The following is a 10,056-nucleotide window of genomic DNA, read 5'->3' as shown; positions in this document are numbered from 1 at the left end:
AAGTATGCAAGAGATGTTCCAAAGTGGCGGCACGGAAAACAAGGCGCAAGACGGGTGGGAGCCAACGGGCGGCAAGCTCCACTTCACTTCAGCGCACACGCGGATGTGCCTCCGGCCTGGCGTACCGGCATCTTCTAACGGAGCGACCACATGTGCGATGCAAGTGATGGCAGCTTCCGACAGCTTCATGGGCCCGTCCGCGCCACCCACCACAGCCGGCGCCGCGCTCAACTTCAGGACATCGGGCCCGCAAGCCTGCCGCACGGCTTTGGGTCGCTCCGCGTCCGATAGAACTGGCGGGTTGCCGAAGTAGGTCGCCAGGCGCTGCCGGATCTTGATGGAGCACTCCTCCTCGGGAGGCCTCGCGCCTGACAGCAGCACCTTCTGGTGTCGATTCTCCAGCGGCAGTGCAAAGCACTCGAGACAGGACCGCAGCAGCAGGGCGGCTGCGAAGCCTGACGCCGCACGCAGCTGGTTGCAAGGTGCGGGCTCCATGAGTAGCAGGGGGCTCGCGCTGCGGGGTTGCCAGAGCGGTGGTTACACGGTGTAATGGATGATAGCAAAGGGAAATGCGGGATGATAGCAAAGGGAAATGCGGGTGACGCGAACGAAGCAGTTGTGCTGCTTCACACATTGGCACGGAGGTGCTGACGCGGTCTTGCACGAGCATATGTGGATCGCAAAAGGAGCAAAAGAGGTGGTGGGTAAGGGGAGATTGGAGCCGCCGTTGTTTGCAGGCCAATCTGTGACACGGGTATTGTGGGTCGACCAGTGCAGGTTATTTAGGTGCATTGCGCCAGTGGATGGATTAGGAACGTGTACCACCTAAACCCATTGTACTCCGACGCAGGCAGCTCAGCAACCCAACACCGCGGTGGAAAGGCTCACAGGCCTGCACCAGCCCCACTTACTCTAGCCGCACTGAACCCGGCATCGTGCTATACGCCTCTTTCTTTGACGCCACCAGCCTCGACTCCGCCACCGCCACCAGCACCCGGCTCGCCGTCACCAGGAGGTCCCTAATCAACGCCAGTGGCACCTGCTGCTGCTGCTGCTGTGGCCGCGGAGGGTGGACCTGGCCATGTGGCACCTCCGAAGTGGCGCTCTCCATGTCGTACTTCAGCCAGTCCTTGGACAGCAAGAGGACCCGAGCGGTCACCAAGCTCTCCACCACCAGGTTCAGGAGCGGCGGTAGGAGCCTGCGGGCGGTAGGCGCTTGTTACGCTTTGTGTTTGATAGTTTGGCTCTTACTGAGGATTTACGACAGGGTATCCCCTCGTGATGGGAACTATGCACACGCTAACAGTGCTTGCACGTTACAACACGCCGTCAACAAGATCTGCACAGCGTGGCGGCAGTGGCGGCCATCACCGACCAGTGTCCTACCAGTTAAGCAAGTGAATATGGACTATCGCGACAGCGATGGAAAGGCAAGGGAAGATGATGCCAATGGTGGGTTGCACCGAGGCAGTGTCCACCAGAAGCTGCAAAGGAAACTGCTCCTCGGCACAAAGCCTCACCGAAGCCTCAAACCTCACCTCTCCAGCAGCCCCTGCTGCCGCATCGCTGGGTGGCACAGGAGGCTGCGCAACCAGCTCAGCGCGTTGACCGCATGGCGAGCCTGCGCCGATTGCGGCACCGGGACTTTGAGCCCCTCCGCGATACAGCTGCGGATGCTGCCCGCAATGCAGCGATGTAGCATGCGCGCCAGGTTGGCCTGTGCAGCGCCCAGGTCCCAGCCCGAGGCTCCTATGCCGCGCTGCAAATCCCCGCCACAGGCAGACCCCCCAGGATACCCTGCACCACGGAAACCATGGCCTGGTTCGCCGAGGGTCGGCTCCACGACGGCTGGCGTTGGAAGTAGGTGATCTAGTACGGCAGCAGTCACATGGTCTTGGAGGAGCCTGTTTGTTGGGCCATGAGTCTCCCCCGGGGGTGGCAGTTCCAAAACCATCAAACATACAAGGGCCAGGCACCTGAGGGCAGGCGGATAGAGAGGTTTGGGCATAAAGAAGGCGTGAAGGAGGGGCAGCGGTGGCGAACACACCAGGATAATTGGATGCGTGTGCAAGGAGTCCCGGTGGGTGGGCGGGCAACCTTGGTAAGAATCCTTGATGCACGTTACAAAGGGCACCGAAGGATGTTTTGGGGGCCGGTACACGTGGCCGGCCGCGGAGACTCCCCTGCTGGCATTAGCTAGCTTCCTCTCCGAGGCCTGGGAGACAAGGCACGCAGCACTCCGGCGCTCCGCGTTCGGGGAGGACAACGACAGCTGCCCCTGACACCTTAACATAAACTTTCACTAACGGTCCCCCCGGCTTTGGCGGAACCCTCCGCGCTCGTGCGGACATTGTAACTGTAATGACTTAAAAATCCATCAGCAGCTCAGCCTAGACAACTCCGCAGCATTTCGTTCCTGTCGGCCCCATGGCGACGTATGTTGGGCCCCGACACGGATGAGTTCCGGTTGGCCCTCCCCCCTGTCCTCCCCCCTCCACTACGGATTGGACCCACCTCTGCAGCACGGAGTGCTCTCCCGGGTGCTGCACAGGGTCTGCCGAGTAGTCCGTATGGCAATCAGCACTGCGCGCCATCACCGCCATCAGGTCGGACAGCAAGCCTGCGCTGCAGCCTGTGCGCAACCGGTTGGCCCAGCGGCCCAGATGGGCCTCACGCAATCCCGGCGTGGCTCCTGCAGCAGAGTTCAAATACTGGTAACATGTGCAGATCTGGATTATGGGATTATCCCAACAAGACAGAAGACTACTACTCAACTCAAAATGGCGGTAGCCTGCACGACCGTGCGTACATGCTTTGCTCCTGGGGTTACGTTCAGCACCCTGATACCGGCACGTGGCCAGCTCGCCAGAAGAAACGCAATGCGTGCAAGCATATGTGTGACAAGGAGCACAAGGTGCGGTGCGGTCATCCGGGGTATCCCAGCGTATTCCTTGCCTCATTCCGGACATGTCGATCACGTCGCAGGACGGCAAGGCCGAGGTTGAAGGATCGCCCTGGCTCCGGGTTGCCATGGAACTGCTCCGCCTGCTATCGCTGCCGTTTTCCCCCCCTCCCCCCAAAACATATCACCCTCCGACCTCGTCGGCTGTCCTCTCCCTCCCGTACCTGTCGGGGGCGCCTCCCAGCGCACAAGCGCCGCTGCGTCATCCACCACCGCCTCCGCCACGCACTCCAGCACACGCACAGGGCCCTGCTTCTCCGCCCACAGCCGCCGCCCACCAGACGCTCCAAACGCCCCGGACAGTGAACCTGCCGCACACGCCTCCAGGCACGCCAATGCGACGCCGGCCATAGCCCGGTGCACCCGCAGCATACCCGCCGGAGGGCCGGACGCCACCACCGCCAGGCTGCCCCCGAGGCCCTGCGTGGCTCCACCGCCAGCCGGGGCGGTACCTGCATCCCCAGTGCCCGGTGCTGAAGCGGTGCTGGCGCCGCCGGCAGCGGCGGTGCGTGGCAATTCGCGGCGCAGGGCCCGCCATGTCACGTCCAAGCCGCAGAGCGCCGCCCGTACGTCTCCCAGGCGCCGCTCACGAACCATGCCCGAAATCAGTGCAGCCGCTAGCCGCCCGCATGTGCTGCCGTCCAAGTCTGCAGCGACGGCCAGTGCTATTGCGCTAGATAGCTCTTCCACTTGCTCCTCGTTGTTGCTAGGGGCACCACCAGGACCCGCAACTACGGCAGCGACTCCAGCGCAGCGCCAGGGAGCTCCCACAGCAGCCACATCAGAAGCCCCGTTTTGGAACGGCCGACACCCCAGCAACCCCCTCGTGTAGTCACAGCAAATCAGCTCCGCCGTTAGGGCCGCCAGCATGGGCCGGCTGCCACAGTCAAGAGCTGCTCGGAGCCACACCTGCGCGGACGCACATTTTACCCACCCTACTGCTTGTACGCATGGCAGGCTCCCGGGTTCCCACGTGGGTCCCTGCCGCCAAGCCGGCAAGCCGCTGCCGCCCTGCCTGCCCGGGAGCCACTGCTCAGCCGACCTGGACTGATCCTACTTAACGGTGACCTAGCCTCCGCACACCCATCCCGGTCACTCACCCCCACCAGCCCCAGCTGCTCCCCGTTTGGCGCACGTGGTCCGTGTCCCGCCGATGCACCAGGGAGCTCGCAGCGCAGTGCCGCCTCCAGGCAGTGATGCTGACGCATCCGGGAGAGGGCCCTCAGCACGTGCGCCTGCAGATACAGCGACAGGCTGCGGTACCTCCTGTCAGCTGGCGCCTCCCAAGCCTGTGAGTGGATGAGCCCCGAACACGCACGGGAGGGCCAGGAGAAGGCACTAACGCCATAGCAAGTGAGCCACGGGAATAGGGTTTGAAGCAGCAACAAGAATGACAACAGCTGTTCGCGAAATATTACGCATCGCGGGCTCGAATTTCGGATGACGTGTCAATGTCGCATGAGCTTTCCACGCGTCTTTTGCAATAGCCAGTAAGAGCCCCTGCTTGGTGGAATTCCGTACAGTCGCTAAAGCACAGCGACACACGACCATTCGGTGCGTCAGTAGCTCGCCCTGTTACACGACTACCGGCGGAGTGACATACGTAGCTGCTGCGCTGAGGCCACAAAGGATGCAGATTGCTCTATGCACTGTTGTTCCCCTCATCGCTGGGTCCTCGGCTGCTGCAAGGTGTGATCAGCCGCACAGCGTCCCTTTCCCTTTTCCCCCCTCTTTTTTACCCGTCTGAGGGGACACTGGGAGGCCGGAGAGGAGCCCTCCGTCGAGGCGATGTGTATGACACCCTCCACCGCCGCCCAGCCGGCCAGAGCACCCCGGCTCAGCAGCACTGCGTACACGGTGCCAAGCAGCGGCACTACCACGTCACGACAGGCCTGCAGATATGCAGCATAGGGCACGCCGCGTGCGTTCCGTTTCAGTGACCATCCGGCCATGCGGCTATGCATCACACTGCCGCATCACAATACACTGACCAGGAGCTTACAGCAACGTACAAAGGCCCAAGGTATTTAAGTGATGTCCCCCGCGACTGCACGTAAAGTCCTGACACACGGACCCCTGCCCGCCTCGCACCACTCACAGTCGCCTCCTGGGCCTCACGTGGATCCAGACCCAGCGGCAGCAGCTGGTCCGCCGACTGCCTACCGCCCTCGCTCTGCAGCACCGCCTCAGCAGCGCCCTTCAGTCCGGATTGCAGCACCACGTCACACACCTCCCCCAGGCGGGCCGCACTGCAGCCGTCGGATGAAGCCTCGGACAGCAACGCCATCAAGGCGGAGTGCAGCAACACCAATGCGTCAGCTCGCGACGATGGCGAGGGTGAGGCCAGGGACCGCCGCGGCGCGTTGGCGGCAGGGGCGGCATTGGAGATTATCAGGCCGAGGCTAGGCTGGGGTTGCAAAAGGGCGCCAACGACCTCTGCATCCAAAAGCCATCTGGCCAGGGACGGCCCCTGGCGCAGCACCAAGACCTGCGCGACGGTGCGTTGCGGTGGGCGGAGAGCAGCGTATGCACTGCCTTGTATGTGCGCCGGCATGGGGCTGTTCCCCTGTGAACATAGCATGGCTGGCTTCCTCTCTGTGCAGAGTGTTGGTGCCCGCCCTTGGGCCAACATGGCCACCTTCCCCAACACTTGCCGCATGGCCAGGCAGGGGTTGCGGCCTAAGCTCCCCGGCTAATTAGTGGGGGAGAAGGCAGAGGGGGACGGCGCCGCTCATGCCATCGAATCCCTTAGTCATAAGGGGATTACCTGTGGTGTGGAGGTGTGACGGGATGATGAGCGGAGCTCTTCACCCACCGGCCCCTCCCCCGGCCCTTCCCAACGCACCGACAGCGAGGCCGCCAGTTGGCGGAGCAACTCCGAGTGGCCGCTCTGCACCACCAGCCGCTCCCTCAGCCGCTCCTCGCTGGGAAGCGGGCCCAGACCCTCTCCTGGGCCCCAGTGCAACCCGCCCAGCTGCGAGGACCCCGGCAGGTGGGAAGTGGGCGGCATGAAGCCCGGCAAGGACGTGAAGCGCGAAACCCCTCAAGGGAGTAGGCAATAGTGACAACGGGAGGGTGCTGGCGGGGAGCACACGGGAGGGGTGTGCATTGGGTTTTGCCGGGGCTTGGGGATTGCCATGGGCACAGCCATCCCACGCTGGTGGCAGCGGGGCGCGGTCCTTGTTCGGCGGCTCAGGTAATATAGCGGAGTGAGACTAAGAAGCCTAGGAATTGGAAAAGCGTACCTGCGGGTGTAGCAGCTGCAACACGTAATGGCTACGGATTCCCCGGGGGAGTCCCCGCAGGACTGACGAAGAGCCCATGCATTGGAGCTTGTGGGCCCACCCCGCCACCACAGAATTGCTGTCCTCACTATCGCCACACATTCGACATAACGCACCCCGCCCGCCCGCCCTTCCCCGCCCTGCCACCTGGCCTCCGGCGGTGCAGTCCAACGAGGGTGTGCTGAGCTGCCGAAGGATCTCGCTTTGCCGTACCAGCCAGCCCACAAGCGTCTGCAGCGCCCGGTCCCTGACTCCCCGCCAGCCGGGCTCCCGACCGCCCCGCTCAGCAGCCAGCCGCACCAGCCGCAATAGCCCCTCCGCCAAAATCGCTCGGGCCTGCGGATCGCAACTGGGACGTGTTTCCCATGTCGCCACGCGGTGCATGCGGTGGCAAGACAAAGCGGGTCGGGCCACGTCAGGTCAGGTAGGGCGGGTTCACTCTTATCTTCGCCCGGACTAGGGCCATGCCAGACAGGCTTGGGCCTTACGGAAGGAATACTAGCAAAATAGCATGACTTCAACATGCCGCTTAAACGTCAAAGTTGATGTTCTTAAGGATTGGAAAGCCCTAAATGACACACTAGTAGCGTAGCCACACCGCCACCAGTTCGCAGAGTCGCCGCCGTTGCGGTGTTGCGCGGACACGGGGATGCGAAGGCCAGATTCGCCGGTCCCCGAGACGCCGTCCTCACCCGTCGAAGTCCACAAAGGGGCTGTTGCACAGCAGGTAGTCAACGGCGTCCAGGGCCTCGGGAGCTAAGCCCGCCCGGGGCAGCTTGCTGGGGGGAAGCTCCCCTGCTACCAGCAGCAGCAACGCCACTGCATCCCGCAGCTGTGCATGGCTGGCCAGCGGCTGGGTGGGAACCGTTGAGACACAAGCTGTGGGGCCGCGACCTGCGGGAAGGGCGGAGGGTCAAAGGATCTGTCACCATGGAGGTAACAGAAAAATGGCTAGGGGGCCCACTGCGGCATAAGCGACGCTGTGAGTCCGGCAGCGCTTGTCCATCGTCCGACACCGCCGCAATTTGAAAGGCGCAGGTATCGCGGCTGCCACTTTGCGCCGTCTGTAGACCTGCGAACAAAGATTTGTATGGACGCAATCGCCAGCTTACCAGCTACGTACTTGGACACGGCAGATCGCGCCTCCAGCAGCCGCCGCAGCTGATCAAATACTTTTATGATGACGCGCACCCATGTAGCCCGCCAGGCCGCTGCGCTGCCGTCCAGTCCAGGCCCCGACCAGGATGGGTTCTGGGCACGACGGCACAGGTCATAGCCCATGCGCTGCACAGCGTACAGCAGTTCGCCGAATGGTGCAGCTTCAGGGGCGGGCTCCGACGGCTGCGTTGCAATCGCAGGGTCGCATACGTCCTGAAATACCTCTTCATGGAAACTGTCACACCCTTGGGCCACAGCTCCAAAACCAGGCAGGCCAACTCCTGGGGGTGTGTGGGCCGCCCCGGGCGAGCCCACAGCCAGGTGCGCCACACCGGACACCGTCAGGACTCCCGCTGCCTGCTCAGTGCCTTGATAGAGATACTGGTGCTGCTGGTTATGCAACTGTGGCTGCACCCCGGGCCCCACAGCGTGAGGCCTAGGACGGCCGCGCTGGTGACCCAGCTGCGCTGGATCGTCCCCCTCAAAGTCATATGCGCCCAGCCATGCGGACCCAACCGAAACCGCAGTGTGGCCCTCTTCCCGGGCCCGCTTCCCCAGCTGTGGCTGCGGCTGGGGCTGGTGAATGCCCGGGTCATAAGCATAACGACTGGCTGCTGCTGTAGCATCTGCTGCTGCTGTGGCTGCTGTTGCCGCCATATCATGTGCAACGGATCCAGGGCCCCGGATGTACCAAGTCGGCAGGGGCCCGCCGAAGCGATCTGCGCCGCCTCCTGCGGGTTGCCGGCGGGGCCCGAGCACTTTGGCGCATTGCTGCCAAACCCGCATACCTGTGTGTGGTGGGACCGCTCTCACACCCAGGCCTGGGCTGCCGATCAGGGCGGCCCTGGAGCCCTGTGCAGGATCCGCAGATGCTAATCCTGCAGTTGTTTCTGCAGCGGTGTCCACTTGACCTGGACCTGCACGTATTGGCGGTGTCGGGTTGCCGCCCACCATAATGCCCATGCCCAGATGCCGGGGTGGAGCTGGCAGCTGCTCCGGCCGCATAGTCAGACCTCCTTCCGTTGACGCTGCGCCGGCGCCAGCTGTGGCTGTGGCAGCTGGAGGGCCCTCCGAACCGTCCATTGGTGGGTGGCTGCCATCTGCCTGTACGTCCTTGGATGCGGCCGGTTGGGATTCGTAGATTGCTGCCGGGTACCGCCACGACATGGTGAAGGGTGGCAGGACTGGGGCTGCAGCTTGTAGTGCGGTGCTGCATGGTGATGGTGGGGCGTTGATTGGGGAGCCGGACGCGGGAGCACTGCTGCGCGGCGCCACAATTTGTTTGCTGTTCCAGGCTGGGATCAGGTGGGGTGCATGGGCGTGCAAAGTGTCGATATTGAGCATGCGGGCCACACGCACAGATGCATCATTGTAATGCCCATCGTCAAGGTATATCCTACGAAAGGCCTCCAGGTATTCGCCGTCGGCGCGGAACATGCCTGGGGGTCGGTGGCGCCGTGTGTAAGGTGTGGAGTGCGCATACAAGGAAAGCGACAAACGGACATAACCTCACCCATGCGAACCCCAAGATTATGAAGAACGTCCTCCATGACTGCAGGCGGAACGGAGATTTCGCCTTGGACTGCATGGTGTTCTCTTCCAAAGGATGCAAGGTAACCCGCAAGCGCAGCCCCAGTGCTGAGCATGACTCCCAAAGTATTTCTAAATTACAGACAGGTAGTGGATGCTGGTGACATCCATCTGCCCTGTTTAAGCTGCAGATATCTCCAAGGGATATCTGCAAGGTAGCCTAGTGTATCCTTGTAAAGTGAGTGGCATTAAGACATAGCCAAACCCGAATGGTTTGCGCCTGGATATCTCAGCAATCGCTAATTCTTTCAGTTGTAAGAGCCCGCCGAGGCGTACGACGGCTAAAACGCAACTATAATTCTTGATCTCCATCCGTTTGGAACTGTCTACATTCTCTCAGACCAGATGCATGTGTCCAGGTCGTGCTGGCTTTGAACCAAGTATCCAGTAAACAGTATCAGAAACATACCGTTATTAATGGTTAGCCGTTCAATTCCAAACATGCCATAAACATGCGCATGAATCTGCTTTGTGCTGCTTACGAAAGTCTTAATGAAAGGGAACCAGGCCACACCTAACAACTGGGAAGCGTAAGCCGGCTCTACTTGCCGAAAAACTTGCGTAGGCACAGATGATCGGATTTCAAACTCAACTTAGACTTACAATATTCATAATTTGGTCCGCTTAAATAGTCATATTAGCGCGCCATAACCTCACACGTTGTACACGCAAGTTCAAGCTCCACTAGCTCCGAAGATACGACATGGTTTCAGAAACGTGCGTTAACGAACTGCAAAACATTACACACTCCCCTCCTTAAAAACAAGCACCGTCCTCGGTGCGAAAACGTCATTAAGCGGCCATAGTCGTGCGCCTCTCCGATTCCCTGAACGAAATCGGTACCAGGCTAACGAGGGGAAGGCAAAAGGGAACCGGAGTCAAGGCAAAACCTTCCCCGCACTGGATACCGGCCTAAAAGTGGCGCACGACTCCTACCATTTCCGGCTTAGGTAACCGGAGACACACATAAGCTGCTATGACAACAAATATAATCTGGCTATACGAAATCCAAATAACCATACACACCAAACACACAATTACCCATCTGACGGCAGACAGACT

This window comes from Volvox carteri (assembly GCF_000143455.1).
Source record: "Volvox carteri f. nagariensis unplaced genomic scaffold VOLCAscaffold_3, whole genome shotgun sequence".
NCBI lineage: Eukaryota > Viridiplantae > Chlorophyta > Chlorophyceae > Chlamydomonadales > Volvocaceae > Volvox > Volvox carteri.
This window is presented reverse-complemented; position numbering follows the sequence as displayed.